The sequence below is a fragment of the Rhinolophus sinicus genome, linkage group LG04 (genome assembly GCF_036562045.2).
Source record: "Rhinolophus sinicus isolate RSC01 linkage group LG04, ASM3656204v1, whole genome shotgun sequence".
Taxonomy (NCBI): domain Eukaryota; kingdom Metazoa; phylum Chordata; class Mammalia; order Chiroptera; family Rhinolophidae; genus Rhinolophus; species Rhinolophus sinicus.
The window spans coordinates 164648170-164667658 of NC_133754.1; the positions used below are offsets into that span (position 1 = coordinate 164648170).

The 19489-nt window shown below is 41.3% G+C and overlaps 1 protein-coding gene across 4 annotated transcripts in view; it reads right to left on the reverse strand.

The window, feature by feature from the left end:
- The window catches only part of ABCA1 (ATP binding cassette subfamily A member 1), a 122141-nt gene extending 110677 nt beyond the window's left edge, over positions 1 to 11464 (reverse strand). The window contains exon 1 of one of the 4 annotated variants that reach the window (XM_019734159.2): positions 11341 to 11464. The gene's annotated coding sequence lies outside the window, so the exon portion shown is untranslated. Of the gene's footprint in view, positions 1 to 11161 lie in introns of all 4 variants that reach the window. The other 3 variants (XM_074330781.1, XM_019734160.2, XM_019734158.2) reach the window with 3 other exon arrangements.
- Positions 11465 to 19489: the final 8025 nt, after the last annotated feature.

Sequence of the window (19489 nt, forward strand, 5' to 3'; positions counted from 1 at the left end):
ATTCTATTTTAAAGGAGACTCAAAAGATTTAAATCTGTCTCTATTATGTCACTTATGTGTGGATGACCAAAGAAGGATCCTATTTACCACTCCCAACATTGCAGTTTCCACCAGCTAAAAGAGTCTCAAGACTTCTACAACTATCAAGGACCAGGGTTCCTGAAAGCAAGTCTGTCCTGTAACCAAGTTCTTACTTCATCATTGTAGAATTATGGAGAAATTCTAACAAAATGTTAGAGAGCACCCTTCTTCCCCTGCTGATTTCCCCGCTAAACAAACACAGAGCAACCTTCAAAGAAAGACTTCATCAAACAATACAACTATTTGCTTTTGCCCTGGTTGGGAGTATATAGAACTTAGGAAAACAAACCTTTCCCCTAGAAATCAACCTGTCACAGAAAAAGAAAAAAAATTCAACCACAATCATAATGCCAACATCAGAGGGACCTGCAGGGCAGGAACTGTGGAAATCACAAACACCCTGAGCTACAGAAACACAAGCATGCCTCTCAGAACAGTCCTTTATTCGCAGAAAAACTTGATGGGATCATGTTCCCTGTTGTTGTAGGAGGGTTTTCCAAGAAGATTTGGGGATATAGACTTAGTGACTATATTAGCAAAAATCATTTTGTTTGGCATGCATCTCTGAAGGGTCAGCATCTTCAGACATTAACCTTCTCCCAGCCTACGGAGTTTATTTTTATAAAAGTGCTCAAAGGATTTGGGGGACAGACAACCCACATCCCTTCACTGCCTTGCCCTTCCTCTGGGCCTGTGCTACTATGCAGCCAACACCTCCAAACATCCTTAACTCTTTATTTGCTTGAATTAACTGGACCAATAGAAAGAAGGGAGGTGTTTGGAATCAGAAAACTGGGTTTGACTCCCGGTGGCTACTCAGCAGCTCTGGGACCCTAGGGACTCTGAGCACTGTATCCTCTCCATAGCATCGAGCTAGTAACATATATGAAACATTTTGCCAGTCCCTGGAACAAAGTTAGGAATCCAGTAAATGGTAGCTATTATGATTAGTGCTACTGCATTCACAGGGTAAAGCATTCATCAAGGGTGGGGTGCAGAGTGAGCAATTTATTTAAGGAATCTCTCCTCTATCTCCTTTGTCCCCAGAAGGTACTGTTTCCCCCAAAAGCCTTTCCAGGACAAAGTGATGCTCCCTCCAGTGCCCAGCTTTCAATGGGAGACGTGAAAGGGTGACTCTGGTATTCTGGTGCGACTTCTGCCATTGTTTTACCATAAAGCCCCTTTTTGGGGGGTCCCACTCCTCACTTTTACTATTCTCTCCGCACTCATGGCAGTCCGCTCCCATTTTCCATACAGGCACAGTGCTACCTTCCTTCAAATCTTCAACACCTGGCTCAGTTTTCCTCTCCACGCCACTTCCTCCAACCTCTATGTCAATTATCATTTGCAATCCAGGCCTTATAATTCCTCCATCTTTTCAGCTCTCCCTACACTCTCCTCCAGTGTACCAATTTATCAGTTGGTCCCTGCTAAACTGTAAGTCATGTACAGCAAGCTAATGTGTCTCTATATCTTGTTCTCAATCACACTGAGCCAGTGCCCAGGGTGACTCAGCGCTCCGTAAACATTTGTGGGATGCAGCCCTCTGAAGTCAGACCTCAGGGATGGGAAAAAATAGTTACAATAGGTTCACTACAGTAACAAATCAAAAAATTCATTAAAAAGAAAGGTTCAAGTAGCCTAAAACCATGACAAAATCTCCAGCTGTGTTCAAAGAAATAACAAGTTCAAGCAGGAGTGCATTTAATTTGGTTTTCCGCAAAGCCACTCTCATTTGTTGGGAAGAACATTCATTTTCACTGACCTCATGTGAGCAAAGGGAAAAACCTGTCATTTGCTAGACTGAGGCTCTAGAACCCCTGTGAACATGCCAGCTGACAAGCACACCTCCCCTAGGGGTGCCACCCCAAATACCAGAAATGTCAGCTCTGGTCAGGAGTACTGAACGCTAAAGGCACAGGCTCAAGTCAAGCACTCACTTAACGAAACACATCAATTATTGCCTTTACTTTTGCCAAAACCAGTCATCTAATCGCCAGGACCTTGCCCAGTTGTAGCTCGTAGAACACGTGACAAATGCTGCAACCTTCTTCAGAACGTCCTGTCTCACTGACCAGCTCTGGAAACAGTGCAGGTATATGTCGTGGGTCCCAGACACCTCCATTTCTGCAGCCCAGTGAGGACCCACTAACTAGGTAGGTGAGAATTTAGTCGGGGTTCTGGGGCAGGCACAGAGGCATGGGATCTAAGCCCTGCTTCCCCAACTTGATAACTGAACTCCTTGTCTATGATAACCAAAACAAACCACTTTGCTGGCTGCCTTGCTAAACTAAAGCAGAAAGAGAAATAAAATCACAAGTTTAAATCCACATACTTGTGATGCTGAAAAACAAAAACTGAAGGATGTTAGCCTTTTTTTTTTTTAAATACTGGCAACATGAACTCCATTATTTGAGATCTGGGAGGATTCTCCCAGGGAAAATAGATCTGTATTATTCCAACATTATCATGATTCTGAGTATTCCTTCTAGAAAGTAATGCCATCATTAAGATTTTCACAAATCAAACATTTTCTGAGACAGATTAGAAAGTACTCAAGGAAAGATGAAAGTAAACTATTGGGTGGAACTCCTAACTGCCTCCATTTTTCAACTGTGGCTTTTTAGGGGCATTTAACAATTCAATCTCAAAAGTGGACCCCGTGCTAAGTGTCTACATCAGGTGAGCACCAGGGAATCCCCAAATGGAGCTCCACCTAAAGAGAGAGTGTCTTGCTGGTCTCTGCAGCCTCCAGGGGCACATCCAGTCCCCTTATGGAGGCATTTGAACCAAATGTCAGACAATCCTCCATTTGCTCAGCAGAGGAGAAAGCCACACTGTGATCATGTGACATGGGACTAGAGTGGGAAACTGGAAAATGGCATGAATTCCCCTAAATTTGCAAATCCTGCAACAGGACTAACAACTGAATAAATAAACACTACTTAACCAAAGGCTTTCTTTATCTTGAACTCAAGGTTCTTACCACAATTAACACAATCATTAAAGTTTAAAAAAAAAGAAGAAGAAGAAGAGGAAAAAAACCCAAAGAACTGCCTTAAATCACAATTAATTTTAACTGGCCAAAATTAGCACAGGGTTTTGTACTTTCGCACGATGGAAACCGTTCCTAGGAAAGATTCAACCTTCAGGATTTCTGTGTGGAGATTTCCTTCTAACTAGAACCTATAACCAAAGAGCAATTTATTATTTGAGGGGAAAAGAAATGCAGTTGAAAAACTCGTTAAGATTCAAACTGAATCAACAGACAGAATAAATAAATGAGGCCAGTCCAATATTCAAGGATTCAGTGTCCATTTTAAGGTGATGAGGATAGACTTTTAGAGACACACTTTCTTTTTTCTCTCCTAAAAGGACACTGTAGATATTACCCAAAATTCTAGCATAACAGTGAGAAACCTGGATTAAAGAGGCAAGGGACCAAGATTTTAATTTCCAGGCCGTGGTGGCTGGGGAGTGAATTCAGAGGCCATCCTACCACTTTGAGACACAGAACACAGAACAGAAAACAAGTCTTTATGAGGAAGAGGATGCAGTAGATGACGAGTCTAAGAAAACTGCCTGGAGCTTGGGTATCAGACCTGAGTGCGACCGCCTGCCTGTGCTGTGAAGGAAATTTGTATTAACACTGACTCACATAATAAGAAAATGTTGTTCTTTTCACCATTTCTTTACCCTTTATAAAAATTTCATTACATTCAAGAGGATGTTTTTGTTTGGTCTTCTACACCTCTTTAACACAGGCTAAATTTCCCTTTTTTAACAAAGTGAGACAAGTGTCAGAGTCAGGTCGTGAGTTTGGAAAGCAATTTTATAGACAGACTGTGTAAAAACAATCATGTATTTTTATTTTAGTTATGTTTTTAATTACCTTCTATTTGAGACAACTGATCTCAGTTTTCAATTTAGAAGACCAATATAAAGTTAACTTTTAAAAAAATATTGATGATTACAAAAATGTGAGTCAATTTAAGTAATTTGAGTGGCTTATATGCGGCCGACCTCAGGGTCACAGTGAAGATTAAATGAGGTGGTAGAGGGAAGGCTTCGCCCGCCCTGTGCTCTCATCTACCCAGGGTCCATGGGTACAATTTCAGTCAGCGAGGAAGAGGAATAGAGGGTACAGTGCAAACAAGAGCAACCACAGAAAATGGATATGAGTTTCCAGAACAACAAGGAGCCAAAAAGTAGCAAGAAGGGGTTCTAAAAGTGGAAGTCCAGAGAAAAGAGGAAAACCTGCAGAGGGAGAGTCAGTTAACAAATAGTTATTGAGCCACACGATGTGCTAATAACTAGTGAGAAAACCAGTGTAGTTCCTTCACGTCTGCCTCTTATAATCTAGGACAAAGCTGTCACAAAAGGTCATTCTCGTTTCAGAGAGCCTTCAGTGGCAAGCTAAACGTCATGATGGTGGCAGATCCTTAAAGTCTTTTCATATTTGTTCAGCTCCTAGTAATGTACATAATGTCTGAAAAATATCTGCTGAACAGATGAATTGCCGTTTAATGGTATTTATTACCATTAACACATTTAATTTATATATATATATATATATATATATATGTAATTTTTATATATGTATATATGTTTAATGTTCTAGCTTCTTCTTCTCTCCCTCTACCAGTACCAGAGATCACACCTCACCACCCCAGTGTAGATTAACTGCCACCTCCATCCCAGGGCCCTGCCCCTGGGAGTGGAGAAGGGTCTACATTTACAGGTCAATCTAAACTCTGAGTCTGAGTCTTCACTTTCTCTCGGCTTTTCCAAGGAAAGCTGCTCCTTCCATCAGTGTTCCCTTTATGACAAACTTGGATCATCTAAATTCCAGCTCGAATCCATTTCAAACTGCCATACCCTTAGGGACTTGCTTCTTAAAGAAAACAAGCTTGGTTTGATTCTTGGCAAAAACAATGATTCCCAACCTGGCATCCTACAGGAATTTTGCAAGGCAAGTATAAATAAGGATATGAAACCCAAACAACTTCTTAGCAGCTCCTTTCCTCCTCCCATGCTGCCCCCGTCCTAAAACCTCTTGCTCCTTTTCCTCCCTTCTTCTTCCTTCTAGTCTGAATCTATTATTATATCTGAAACAGCAAATTCACAACAAAGCTTTAGAAACCTTTGTGTCTTTCCCACTTACCCTTAATGAGAGTCTTTCAAGATATTTAGAAATACGCTCATAAGATTAGTCCAATTCTCTAGGATGGGCATTGGCATTCCTTTCTTGGAGGATGAATGAGTCTTAGGCGTCAGTTAGCTTTTTTTCGATCACATATTGGCTTAACAGGGCTGCAATATAAGAAGCACACCGTATACCCAAAATGGAAATGTGCAAGATGAACATCCAAATGAATGTTTTATTTCAGAGCTATTCTCCAAATGGTGAGTCGGAGATGAGAACAGTGTCTCCCTGTCTTTCACTGCATCATGTTTGCTCTATTGAAATGTATTGCAATGAACTAACTCCTCCTTCCTTTGCATTTCAGATGAGAACTTCCTTCTGGTTCTGTGACTTAAGTCTTTGTCCACCTAATGCACATACTTAGGCAATTTCAACAACTTTCTTTTCTTCTTCCTCTCCTCCCATCATCTTCCTTTCCATCATTTCTCGCATCAGGAACGCTCTTGTGCATCCCCTGGGTGTTTCCCCTTTACCTCTCAAAATCCACAAGATCTGTTACACTAATGTCCCTCAAGACATACCTCCTAGAAGCTCCAATCAAAGGATCATTCTTTTCCCTCAACACAAACCTAGAGTTAGAGGACTTTAAAAGTCAAGTACTTCAGCCTCTTTCATTTTATAAACCAAGAACCTAAATCTCAGGAAAATAGAATGACTTGCCCAAGGTCACATGGCTCCTTGGTGGGTTTCTGGAATTATATGCAAAATATAATTATGTGTAAACTTGTAATTATATGTAATTATATGTAAATTCTGGAGCGTACATGTCTATGTATATTTTTTCTGAAGGGATAATCCACAGCTTTCATCATATTCTCAAGGTAGTAAAAAATCCTCTTCTAAATAACCAGATTGGTTTTATGTACATAAAATTCTTCCTAGGAAATGCCCCACACTATATTCCAGTTATCATAAAACATCTTGACTTCAAGAGTAGCCAGAAAAAATGCTTTGACTTCCAAATACTTCTTGGAAGTCGGATTTAGCATAAAAAATGTTGCATAAAAAAATGTTTAAACAAACACATACACACACACATAGACACACACACACAGAGAATGAATAAAAGAATAGATCCTATGCATAAAAGGATTTTGGTTTTAAAAACTATTTAAATTATAAATTACTGAATTATCTCATTCTTATTTAAAAAATAAATTAATGTGCAAATCAAAGTACTCTGAACGTGAAATGTCACCTACTATAGCATTTTTTCAAATCGCAGCTGCTTCAAAAAGAGAAATGAAACTGAATAGACTCAGAATTGTTTGTTCTCCAGAAAGTTAGCTGGTCAAGATAATTTAAGTACAGGCTAAAATTTCTCAATCATAAACCTAAACTTAAGTACAGTTATTTCTCATATAATTCTATTTCTAACACTTTTCTATGATTACTCCATCATTTTAATTCATCTTTTAGAATAGAGGAAACAAACATTAGTTTCCCATTGTCTTTGACTTGTTCAAGCCAGCATTTATTGAACTCCTTGCAGACCCCATATCAAGGGAGTTGAATTAAGGACTGGGGAGAATGAATGGAAGTTCTCCTCCTGGAAGAGAGGGTCTTTCCTTCCACTCAAAAGGAAGACAAATAAATGTTAACTATATAAAAAAAAAACAACAACACACAATTAAATACATGGCATGAATACTGTTGCAATCCAATCTTATGGGAGTAAAAAAGAAGGGGCTAATTAATTTTAACCCTGTGTTGGCAAGGAAGAGTGAATCCACACGTTTAGAAGGATGGCATTTCAATCAGGTCTTAAAATAGGTGTTCAAAATGTAAAAAGACAGAATTTCAAAGTTAATTTTTTTTTAGGATCCAAGTCTTCGTTCTTTGTTAAACGCTCTTTGCTTTAATATAGTTTATCATCTCAACAAAATGCAGAGTAACCAAAGATTCTATCTGAAAGCAGTTTTATACATGAGATTTTCATTCTCTGGCTTCAAATATTTTTTATACGTACCTCTCTAACAATATCTATGCTAGTTACTTATCCAGGAAACTATTTTTAGGTGAAAATAGCCAAATGAAAAGGAAGAATAACTCCTTGCCTCATGCTAGTATCTCAATTAGAAACCAAACTTGCGTGGATACAAGCTCAGCTCCACTCCTTACAAACTCTATCATCACACTCCTCACAAACTCTATACCTCAGTTTCCCTGTCTATACAAAGAAGATAATAACAGTATGTACCTCATGTGGTTCTTGTGAAAATGAACTGAATTATTACATGTAAAATGTTTAAAACAACATCCAGCGTACAGTAAATCCATAATAAATGTAACTGTTTTACCAAGAAGAAATGTTTTCTAAGAGTTTATTTTTAATTTTCTACACTAATTTAATTTAGAAAAAGTTTTCCATCCTATTCCACTTTTATAAAGCAGACTTTGAAATTACTACTTATTTTCAGAGAAAAATGCCTAAGAAAAGGCTAAATTTGCCTCACAGACAGTAATGGCAATAACAGGGAAATAGCTCAAAAGGTCCAAAACATAGTTAGAGATAGAACAGGCAGGAATCGTATTGAATTATAGTCATTTTTTTTAAAAATTCACCAAAGTTAGGACTGACAGACAGTTAAATAGCTCTGTTTCCTTTTTCTTTTGTTCCTTATATTTTTACTGCCAAATACTGTTATTCCATGTGCTGTGTGTCACACAGGAAAACATTTTGAGATCATAGACCTACTCACAAATATTTGACTGAAGCAATAGTACATTTTTCATTATAAATCAAGTAAAGAATTAGAGTTGAGTAAATCTTATTGTCTGTTCTTTCCATGGTGTTGCAATCCCTATGCAACCAATGTCCCAACAAGCAGAAGAGAATTTGGCTGGCCCACTCACAGCAATAAGGGAAATATGATACAGGCTGTTGATTCTGATAAGAACTTAGCAGATGAGTGCACCAAAACACAGTGTGAGCATCCTTGGAAAGTCCTCTGCTCCCAGCAGCTGTAATGGTACCACCTCATGACTCAATGTGGGAGTTCAAGAACTCTGGAGCTCACTGGCTAGGTTCAAATCTTAGCTCTGCCACTTGCAAGATGTATGGCCAGGGAGAAGTTAGTTAACCTCTCAGTTTCTTAATCTACAAAATAGGAATAATAAATGGGTTTGTTGCAAAGATTAAATTAGTATTTGAAAAACATTTGGAATAGTACTTGGCACATACTGCTCTTTAATAGTCGTTATATAAACACTGTAATAACTTTGGCATTTATGATTATTCCCACATGCAGATATGAAGACAATCTCCGTTTTTAGTCTATATCCTCTGCCAGGAGAGTTAAATAAAACAAATTTTCAGAAAGATCTTTTAAAATTCGATGCTGGAGTAACCGACCACTAAGGAACATTATACTTGCATTATTTCTTTACTACCCAGATAGTAAATAAAAATGTATTTGGATTTGAGAGTATTTTAGAAATGCAAAAACCACATCTATTGGTATTTTCTAGATATCCAAAAGGTTCCTAATTAAAGAGTAAAGCAATGCCCATTTAATTATTTTAAGTGCTAAAAATTTAAATTGCAAACATATTAACAATTGTGGTCACTACGAATATAGTATAAGCAACTTGTATTATGGAGGGGAAGCTCCCTAAAACAAAAAAATTTAACTCAAAAATTATTCCAACTTCTCTATATATAAGGTAAATACTACAGAAGATAAAAGCTGTGTTGCTGAGTTTCATTTGGTTTCACTAATTTTTAATAATGTAAGTATTGAGACGTTCTAGAGCATTGGTTTAAACCAAGTCCCAATTACCCTTTTCCAGTCCTAGACTAATCATTGTCTCACATGAACTATCAATATGCCCAAGCCAAAATGTGTCCAGCATCCGTCATAGGCCTCTATTTAGATATGAATCAAAAAACTTGTAAGGGTTGAGATTTCAAATGCTCATCTGGACAGGAGATGCACGTATCATAGGTATCTCCTTCACAATCATATGTGATTCTGGAACACCAGGCTTGTCCTTGCAAAGGGGTTCGTCAATTACTCTGACTACAGTAGCAATTAATTCTTACCCTTACGTGGACCTTGGTCATCACTAAGTCTGGTCACTGTGATCCCACTGCATTTTCTCAAGTAGATACGAATTTGCTTTATGTATCCAACGTATTCCGAACTCTATCATGAATTATTTTAATACTTTATAGAAGCATTTGGGAAACAGGCTGACAATGGGAACTTTGCACTTGAAAATTATTATACTATCTTAAGAGATTCTATTCTAGAACATTCTCCATGCTTTCCCACTTTCTTGGATTTGGGAGAAGTATCTCAAAAGAATGATATGAACAACAGAAAGCCTCCATTATTGTTGTGGTAGGTATGAGGAAAATGGGCTGAAATAAAAGGGGAGATGAGAAATTAAGTACTTGCTGATTTTTTGTCACCAAGGAAGTTTTTTTAAATGTCAAAGTTGTCCTCTATTATATGAATGTATATACCACCCACTCACTTTGTGAGGTGTCACTGAAAAGCCTTGGGTTTTAAAAGCTGATGGTATCAATGATGCCAAAGGGTCAATTACTTTAAGCGCCAGAAGCTCCTTTCTCTTTCTCTTCTAGTCTCTCCCCCTCCCTCCATTTTTAAATTTTGTTTATTTCCTTTCTTCTAATAAGTGCTGAAAAAGAGGCACCTACAACACAAGTCTGGCACTGGCCCACGCCCCAAGAACCTTCGGATTTAGCAACGGTCTGGGAGTCAGGAAACATTCTAACAAAAAAAAACAGACCAGCTTTCGCCTAATTCCCCAGGTTTCCTTCTTCAAGCGATCTTGGTCTGAACTCACGAGCAACAACGCCTTACAGAGCCCGGCCCCACGCCAGCCACAGGGCCGATTCCCAGGCCACCCGCCCAGGAGGCGCTGCGGGCCAGTCCCCCGGGGCCACTGGCAGCCGGCGCCCAGCCCCTCCCCACCCCCACTGTGGAGGCCAGCCCAGCCGCGAAGCTGAGTTCTGCACCGCCCGCCGGGGTTACTCTCGGTCATTCCGCTGCACCATCTCGCCCCAGCTTCTTTCTTCATCCGTGCCCTCCCTGAGGCTGCTCCAAGAGACAAGCAGCAAAGGGCAGGAAGATGGGGGACGGGGGAATAGGCACCTCGCCTCTAGGTGTCCGCAGGCTCTCCTTCTAAGTGTTGTGCTTTTCAAAGGAACAAAACTCGTCCCCCCGCCCCCACCCCGCTGAGCCAGGTACACCAGCTCGGGTGAGCGCACGGAGACCATCCGCAGGACTTCGAAGTCAAACAAAGCCCCTGAGGCCTCAAGTGAGCAATAGCTACGGACCCCGTTTGGGACACCTCCCAGTCGAGTTCTTGGGGAACAAGAACGCCTACTCCAGTCCGGGGACGCACAGGGCCGATCACCAGGTCAGAGCCCAACTTAGACCAGCTTCCTAAGAACGGAATAGGGACTAAGTGCTGGCATTCATCCCTATGGGCGCCGGCAGACCTGCAGCCAGAGGGGGTTCTAGCCAGCTCAGAAGCTTCCAAACAAAGGGAAGCACTCTGTGTGGGACCTGCCACGCTGTCCACTCCGGCAGCAGTGCCCCCAGCACCACCAGGAGCCCCCATCCCACTGCGCCTGAGGTATTGCTCCCGAGTCTCCACGCCCAGAGATGCTCCCTGGGCTCCACTGCAGGGCGAGTCCGGAGCGCAGCAGCGCCGGGCCTTTCGGTGGCCGAAGCTCGTCGTAGGACGTTTTCCCTGCATTTACAGCACCCCGCACCATTTGCGTTGCAAGAGATGGGGATGTGGGGGTTCGGACTAAACTCCCCGCAACCCAGCGCTTCCCAAAGACTCCTCGGCCCCAAAACAAAACAATAACGCCTAAGTCACTGGAGAGCCTCTTACCTGTTTTCCACTTTTGTGTTTGCGTCTCTTTTCCCCACCCCTTGAAAAACCCTTCCAGAGAAGGGGGAAAAAACCCAAAATAAAACCGGAAAAAAAGAAAGGGGAAAAAAAAGGAGCAAAACGCCCGGAGAAATTGGCTCTAGTGGCGCTGGTCCTGCGGCGCCTCCTGCCCTGCCCACCTGCGCCCGGGGACAGAAGTGTCGACTCGGCTGGTCCCGGCCCCAGTCACTCTCCCTCGGAATTACCGGGCTTTTGCCGCGACTAGTTCCTTTTATAGATTCGGCTGTGCTGAGCGCAGGGGTTACTATCGGTCAAAGCCTGTTCGCTTTGACTCCTTCCCCGCCCCCTTTCCCGGCCTCTGTTTTTGTAGTTCAGTCACTCAGCAGAAAGCACGTGGAGCCGCGCCCCGCCCCTTAAATGGGCGACGTCCCGCCGCTCCCCGCAGGACTGCGGGCGATGGGTGGAAAGCCGGGGGTGTTGCCGGCATCGCCACGTCCAGGGTCTGCGCCTCCTGTCCCCGCCCAGCCCTGGCCTCCTAGGATAAGAAGGCAACGCGGGGCTTGGGGCTGCGCGGGACACTGTCTCTCTCATCAACGTTCCGGGCAGCCAACAGCATTAGAGGAAATCGCTTCCTCTCAACCCGTGCTTTTCAGCAATGTTTTTTCTTTGTTAGTTTACTCAGTCATTGGGATTGGACGGAGAAAGTGAGGCTGAAAACCTGCCTGACGCCAACCATTTAGTCTTTCTTTCCTTTCAAAAGCCTAAAGTATGGGAGAAGGCGGACAGTCCTCTGGATAATTGACTGTTTTTGTTTTCCTCCACAAACCCTGACTTTGGTATTCAATAGGCAAGCTATTGCCTTTGGGATTCCCAGCCTGGGAGGACCAATGAAAAGCGTCTTGCTCCTGTTCTTAAACTGGGGTGAGGGGGAAGGGAGGACAAATAACGGAACCATGTGGACTAGCCCCCTTTTTATTTTCATTGTATTGGTCAGCATCCCAGTGATATATACACAGAGCTTGTATTTTGGCTTCTATAGATTAGCAAAGTGCAGCTAGAGAATCACAATCACGTAAAATTATGTAACCATCCAGATAGATCTCCAACTTCTTCCTCTAACTTTGGCTTTGACAATCAGAAGCAAGGCTGCTCATAACATTCAAGGGACAGAGGCAAGATTTCAAATGGGGGCCCACATACTTAAGTCTAAATATTGAAGTCATAAATCAAGCCAACAGACTGTAAAATAAATATCTCCTACTTTCACAAAGATACCTTGGAAGCAACCCAGAAGGGCAAGTTCATGTTCAGACTCCTCATAGTTTGACCTTAGTTTTGGTGGAACAGGACAGCCTGCCCCCAGACCCTTTCTCTTCCCATTTTCAGCGCCATTATATTCCAAAAGAACCTCCACTGTGTGCACATGGACCCCCAGCTGCACAAGCTCCCTTCATGGGAACCGTCAAGGCCACAACTGGAACCCAGGTGCAAAAGCCACTGGTTGTGTCAACACTCAGGATAGACTCAGTGAGGAAGCTCATGCAGAGCCTGCAAAGTACACTTAGGAGCCTTAGGACAAGGAACTCTGGGATCCCAGTACTCTGGTGTCCTGGCCCTGTGGACTACTCATCCTTAGGAAGAGATGCAGTTGGAGGAGAGCCAGAGGCAAGCCTTCTGAAGCTCAAGAGCCAGGAGAGAGGTCCCTCTTGCCTGCCTGGGTCAAAGAACAACCCTAGCCAAGAGACGGGGGTCAAATTTGAGTGAACCACATGATCTATAACTTTCTGCCTTCATGTTTTCATCTGGAAAATGGAGAAAATATATATTCTCTCCTTGCCTCACAGGAGTTTTCTGAAAGTGAATTTTGTTTATTTTAAACTCCTTGAAAAAATGGCACTATAAACAAAGAGGGTGTTACTTGCTGACTATTAATGTCATTTTCAGATATCAGCCGTGGCCTAGAAAGATTTTCCCATGGCAAACTTTTAAAACTTCAGGTCTAGCAAAGAGTTAAAAGTAATATCTCTGGACCTCTAGAGATAAAGGAAAGCTCCTGGAGGAGGTGTTGCCATTCCAAGTGTGATTTGGGAGAGTGATTAGGTCTCCCTGACTCTCTATTCCCTGCACCCCCACCCACCCACCTATCACAGTGCTTAAAATCCCACCACCAAAATTACTGTTTTTGGAATTTTAAAGGCTATGGTTCCCAAGAGCACCCCTACTAAACTAATCCCTTAGATTATTTTATTGGGAAATGAGCAACAAGAAGTCTTCACAAATAACAAAAAGATAGGATGCTGGAGAAAGGAGGTGAGCCCAAGAAGATGAAAGCCCCAGCGAGAGGATAGCCATTGATTCTAAACACATAAATCAGTGGCCCCAAAGCCAAGCTTGATCATTTTTAGCTAAGAAAAACCGGTGGTGTCAAGAACCTGCTCATCCCTACAATGAATACAGGTATACACTACAATGTTTGAAACCTGTTTATTAGTCTCATTGATTTCTACCAATAAAAGAGCCCAAGAGGCTATGTGATTTGGCCAGATGATGTAGGATCGGAACACAAGTCTGCTGACACCAAGCCCATACTTTGCCAGGGTGACAAAAATACTGAATTGCAAAAGTTAGAGCCTAAGAGAACGTGTCCCTTGAGGAAGTTTACAAGTGTGAATTATCTCCCTTGAATGTCATAGGTTGATTTTTTTTACTGAGTATGCTTTAGTGAGCTTTTCCCCAAGTTTTGCAATTCCTGCTAGTAACACCAACATCAAACGTCCAAATCTCCACCCTATGTGCCCCTCTCCAAATAAGTCGTAGGAAGGCCCTTCTTTGTTACTGTTGCTCTGGAGAATCTGATTCTGTAAATGTAGCCTGGGGGGCCTAAAGTTCTAGTCTGAAAGGACCCTGGCATCTTCTAATCAGGGAATCACCCTTCAGGCAGCTGTGACCTTGGAGACCCTGCTAGAGATCATGGAGCTACAGAGAAGCTCAATTTTATCATTCCATTCTGACTTTCAAATTATGGATTATCTAAAAGGCTTTCTTGGCGGTTGCTTTGATATATAGTATCTGTTAACTGGTCTACATAAATGTACATATACACATTGTTTAAAATATAAATGATTCCCACCACATACGTATTTTTGGTTGGTATGTATTCTGTTTTGTTCCTGAAAACTCTTGAAAAATAGAGTATTATAGGAAGTCAATGAAGAATAAAAAGAAAATATTGTAAGAATAACTTTTCAAGCTGAATTTGTTATAATTAAAAAAGACCTAAGAGCTGGATTTTTTATTTTTTTATTTTTGAGAATTCCAGGAAAATGAGAGGTGCCTCAAAAAAGAAAAAGAAAAGGTAATCCTTTCATATACGGAGGGAAAAAAAGGACCTACAGTTCATATCTGAGTCAGTTTAATTCCAATACATGGTTAGACACATAAACAAATCTTCAAGTAATTGATGTTTGTTTAAATTTTTTTTTAAATGAGGAATCGCCATTATTTGTGGAGTAAACTATGTATTGCGCAGGCTCTCTGTACCTACGAATTCAGTTTAATTAGACCAATGCAATTCCCTTCTGTATTAATGCGACTGCTATTGACATTTAAGCAAGATTCAAAACCATTACTGTTCTTGGATTTGAGTAAGATTTGTTCTTTGTCACTGGGATCAACAAGTTAGCCTGGCTTATAGACAGATATGTGCCCCTGAATCACTAGTTGATCAATGAGTTATAATTCTTTCTTAAAAGCCATCCTTCCCACCTGCCTCCCTTCACACTCTCCTTCCCGTAAGTGCCAAACTGCTGGAAAGATTTCATCCCTCCTCCCTCCCTTGCATTCCCTCACCAGCCCATTACAGGCAAACTCTTGCCCCCTCCACTCTGTCTGTTCTGTCCCAATTCATTAGCGACCTCCTTAAAAAGAGATAGGCATGTGAGCTTTCTTTTTTATCAATATAGAAAACAAGACCACTTAATTGGTACCGCTGATGACCTCCTTTCAGTCCTTAGGCTACCTGATCTCTGGTATCTGACACTATTGACCACACCTTCCTTCCTGAAACCAGTTCTTCTCTTGTATTGCGTGAATCCAGTTCTCTTATGCCTCTTCTGCCTCTTTCACGGCTCTTTTTCTGACTCCTCTTTCCTTATGGATATTTCCCTTTATACTAGTTTTTCTCTGTCTGTTTCTACACGCTCCACCACTCCCGTGGCTTCACTTAAACCCTGTGTCGCCAGCTCTTATCTCCTCCCTGCGCTCCTGGACTGTGTTCCCTAATTACATAGAATACCCAGCAGGACCAGTGGGGGGCTGGAGTCAGCTCACTCCAGCTCAGAAGAGCTGACTGTGTATATCTCTTCCCACCTCTGCAGTAAGTGACTTCCATGGGGCTAGTTTAAAATCAGCCAGTGGTAGGAATATTTACACCATTGGAAATCTGATACAAGTGGGGCTTTCTTTTATTTTTTTGGCAAGCCAGTTAACATTTACCAGCACAACACTGAACGAGACGTTCTGCCGATAAACCCCAAACCAATTTTTAATCTTCCCTTTACGTCTCTCTCCTCCAGCTGCATTTCATTTATCATTTCACTTAATGACATCATCATCCACACATTGACTATGGGAAATCATAGTCACCCTTGCTTAACTTTTCATCTCTGTGTCCCTATCGTTTCCTTCTCATTCTAAAAAGCACCAATGTGGGGTCAGTCAAACATATCTCTTAAAGCTGCCCCTTCATCTCCGCCCCCACTGCTTAAGCCCAAGCCAAAGGTCTGTGCTTCTGTATTGCAGTAACCTCCAAACTGCTGTTCCTGCCTTCAGTTTCTTCCCCTTCCTATTTATCTGCCCTAACACCATGGAGTAATTTTTGCTTTTGAGGGAGAAACCCTAAGCAAACCAACACAAAACCAAAAAATAATCATATAGTTTCCCCCCTCTCAAAACTGCCTATGGTTCTCCACTGCTTACAAAGAAAAAATACCCTCAAAATTCCTTAAGAATACCTACAAACACCTTTGCAAACTTGACATTTGCAGGCCTTTGGAGCCTAATTGTAGGCCCTGCTTCCTCCTTCATTCCCCCACTCCCATCTTACCTTTACCCATTCCCCTGTCCACAAACGTTCCATGGCTCTGCACATGCAGTTCCCATTGCTTGGAAATCGCCATCTCCACCCCTCTCCTCCTGTGTAAGAATACACACTGAAAGAGATGGATGGGATTAAATAATGAATCCGTGTGCTACTACTCTAGAAGCAGGAGGCAAAAGGGACAGAGAAGAAAAGGAAGAAAAAGGATATAGAAACCACGTCCCTCATTAAATAGAAAGTATGGGATATAGGGCAGGGGAGAGAGACAGAGAGAGAGGGAGGAAGGGAGGGTGGGGAGGAAAAGGGGGGGGGGAGAGAGAGAGAGAGAGAGAATTATTACAGATAGATATTTTTTAAGTACTGAAATTAACAGGCAAATAATACCCTCAGCTCAGATCCATTAGTAAGTGTAGCAATAGATTCAGAGGGGAAACAGTGCCCTTAAGTTTGAAAAGAAAATAATTAGACTCTGTGGATTAAAAGAAATCAAGCATTTATTATAACAGAAATGATGTGTCTACATTCTTCTCTCCTTATTCAAAGTGCTTTTTTGATACTTATTAAGAATCCATATTCCTGGCCATGATTTCTGGGATGAGGGACTGTTTTATTTCTTAGCCAGGAGGTTTCTTTCTCTCTGACATATTAATAAGAGAATAAGTCATTAAAAAAAAAAAAAAAGAAAGAAAGAAATCCTAAAAAATGTTCCAGATTTCCCTTTTCTCTTAGGCCCCTAGAAAGGCAAGCCTCTCTTTTTCTCTTTCAGTATTTTGGGAAGGATCCCTTCAGAAGTACATGGTCTTCCCTTTATTATCCTCTCCCTCTCCAGTGGCCTTGTGGTGGTTTGAGCTGGCCTTGTATAGTACCCTTCATGGCTTCTGCAATTGTCTAGACAGAATGAATGTTTTTACCTCCTCAAAGACTCACTGCCCAGATGTGCTGTGACCATGTCATAGGAGCAGGCCTTTATTTCCCTTCCTTGTTGCGATGCTTCTGGTAACTGATGCTGTCCAGTGAAATCTGAGTTATTTCTTAGCTGGTTACATGTCCCAGACAATCACATGCGCAGAATCACCCACAAGGATGTAAATTTGTGGAGAATGGGCTCCATGCCTAGAGGGCTGGGGTTTCCCACGGACTCCAGTTGACAGCAGAGTTTGGTAGGAAGTCCACACATCTGTCTGCTTATGGCTGGGGGTGGGCAGCCCTGGACACACTATGAGAATGAGGAAAGAAAGCTAAACTGAGGGTCTAGTCCTAAGACATCTAAGGAAATAAAACCAAAGAGAAGGAAATGAAGATCATAAACACAAAGGGTGTTGGTAGCACGTGAATTGGCCCGACATTCTGACGGACAACTCAGCAACATGTATTAAGAGCCTTTGACCCACTAATTTTACATGAAGGAATTTATCCTAAGGAAATATCCAAATACATGGTCAAAGACTTATGTTCAAAATGTGTGTCACTATGTTATCTGCACAAGTGAACACTTTATAAATACTTCATCACCTAGCAGCATGAAAATTTTAAAATAAACTCTGGTAAACTCATATGACAAAGCTCTATGTAGTCATTAAAAATAAAAATAATGTTTTCAAAGGTAGTGATATGGGGAACTGCTTATGATAAATGTTAATTGAAAACAAAAGCAGAGCTATGGTTACATGTACATATGATTTATATTTGGTAAAAATAATTGCTAGTATATTTATAATCTTTTTCATTGAATATATGTGCATAGGAAAGAATCCCACCTAAGGTTAATAGCTATTTTCTGTGGCTGGTAAGATTAGAAGTGAATTTTTTATACATGTCTGTATTTTACAAAATTTCTAGGATAAACATATGCTATTTTTTAGCTAAGAAAAATGGCATTAAGAACAGCGTTTGTAGATAAGTAGAAGGAGGAGATAGTTTACAACTGCCGAAAGGCAAACCATAAATTACCACATGGAAACAGTAAACCCTGACATATTTTAGAAGAGTATATACATAGTAATGAAAAACAGAAGAGAATGTGGAGAGATGAAAATGATTAAGACAGCTAGAACTTTTTGGTGAGTAGGTTTATAAATTGTAATGAATAAAATAAAATGAGAGGATTTTAAACTTATTCTAGCGGTCCACTGCTAAGTGAAAATTCCTTATTTGTATGACATATCTGTGTGTCTTTCTGTATATTACTTCATCTCTCTGTGCCTCAGTTTACTCCTCTTTCAAATGAAGGTAATAGTAGAATCTACCTGACGGGTATTAAATGAGTTAGTACATGTGAAGCACGTGTACTGGGCCTGGCATATGGTAGGTGCTCCATAAATGACAACTGTTGTTATTATTATTACCATTTATTACCGTTACTATTATTACTATTACCCCAAACAACAAAAATCTGTTCCTCAATGCCCAACAACAACTTAACAAATGTGGCTCTTTTGCAAAATTCCAATTTGTAAATTTTTAAATTGATGTTTTCAATTAAATTAACCAGTAAAACCACTTTATCAGCTTGGAGTCAAATACAAATACGATCGTATCTCTTTTTAATATTTTACTTAATTACTCAAATCCCTACTTGCCTCTTAGCAGGAAGTCCGATATGTCTTTCTTAAGATTCCCCTCACTATCTCTCTCCCCCAGAATTGCCCAAGAGCCTTGGGGGCTTCCACAGAGATCTAGAAAGGCCAATCAGCCTCAACCAATTGCTCTGTCACTAGCACACGACAATCCCACTGAAGATTGGTGCCTCAAAGTCCCAAAGTCACAGCTGGAATTACGTCCTCACCTCAGAGCAGCCTTCATCATACCTTGCTTTTGGACTCCCAAAGTTTATGCATTTCAGTTTTTAATCAGAAGTTGCACACTGGCAGCCCACAGATACATCCAGCTCTCTGACACGTGGTTTGGGCTAAAGTGTATTGACATTTTATTTGAAACAGTTGACAGGATTGGAAATATCAGACAAAAATCTTTATTTCTTGCTTCTATTGAAAAGGTGGAGGACCTGACCACACGAGGCCTATTCCCACATAGGAACAATTGTCTGATGCTGAAAAGAGGTTCTTCTCGATGGAACATGCCCTTGCAGCTTTGCCCAAGTCCCCCACTAACCCCTCTTTTGCTTAAACAGCCTGACTTACTTGTCTGCACTACCTGCCGGGCCCTGATAGGCTTCTGAGTTTGTGGCCCTTTGGCCTAGAAGTTCTTGGGGCGGGAAGGCGAGCAGGAGA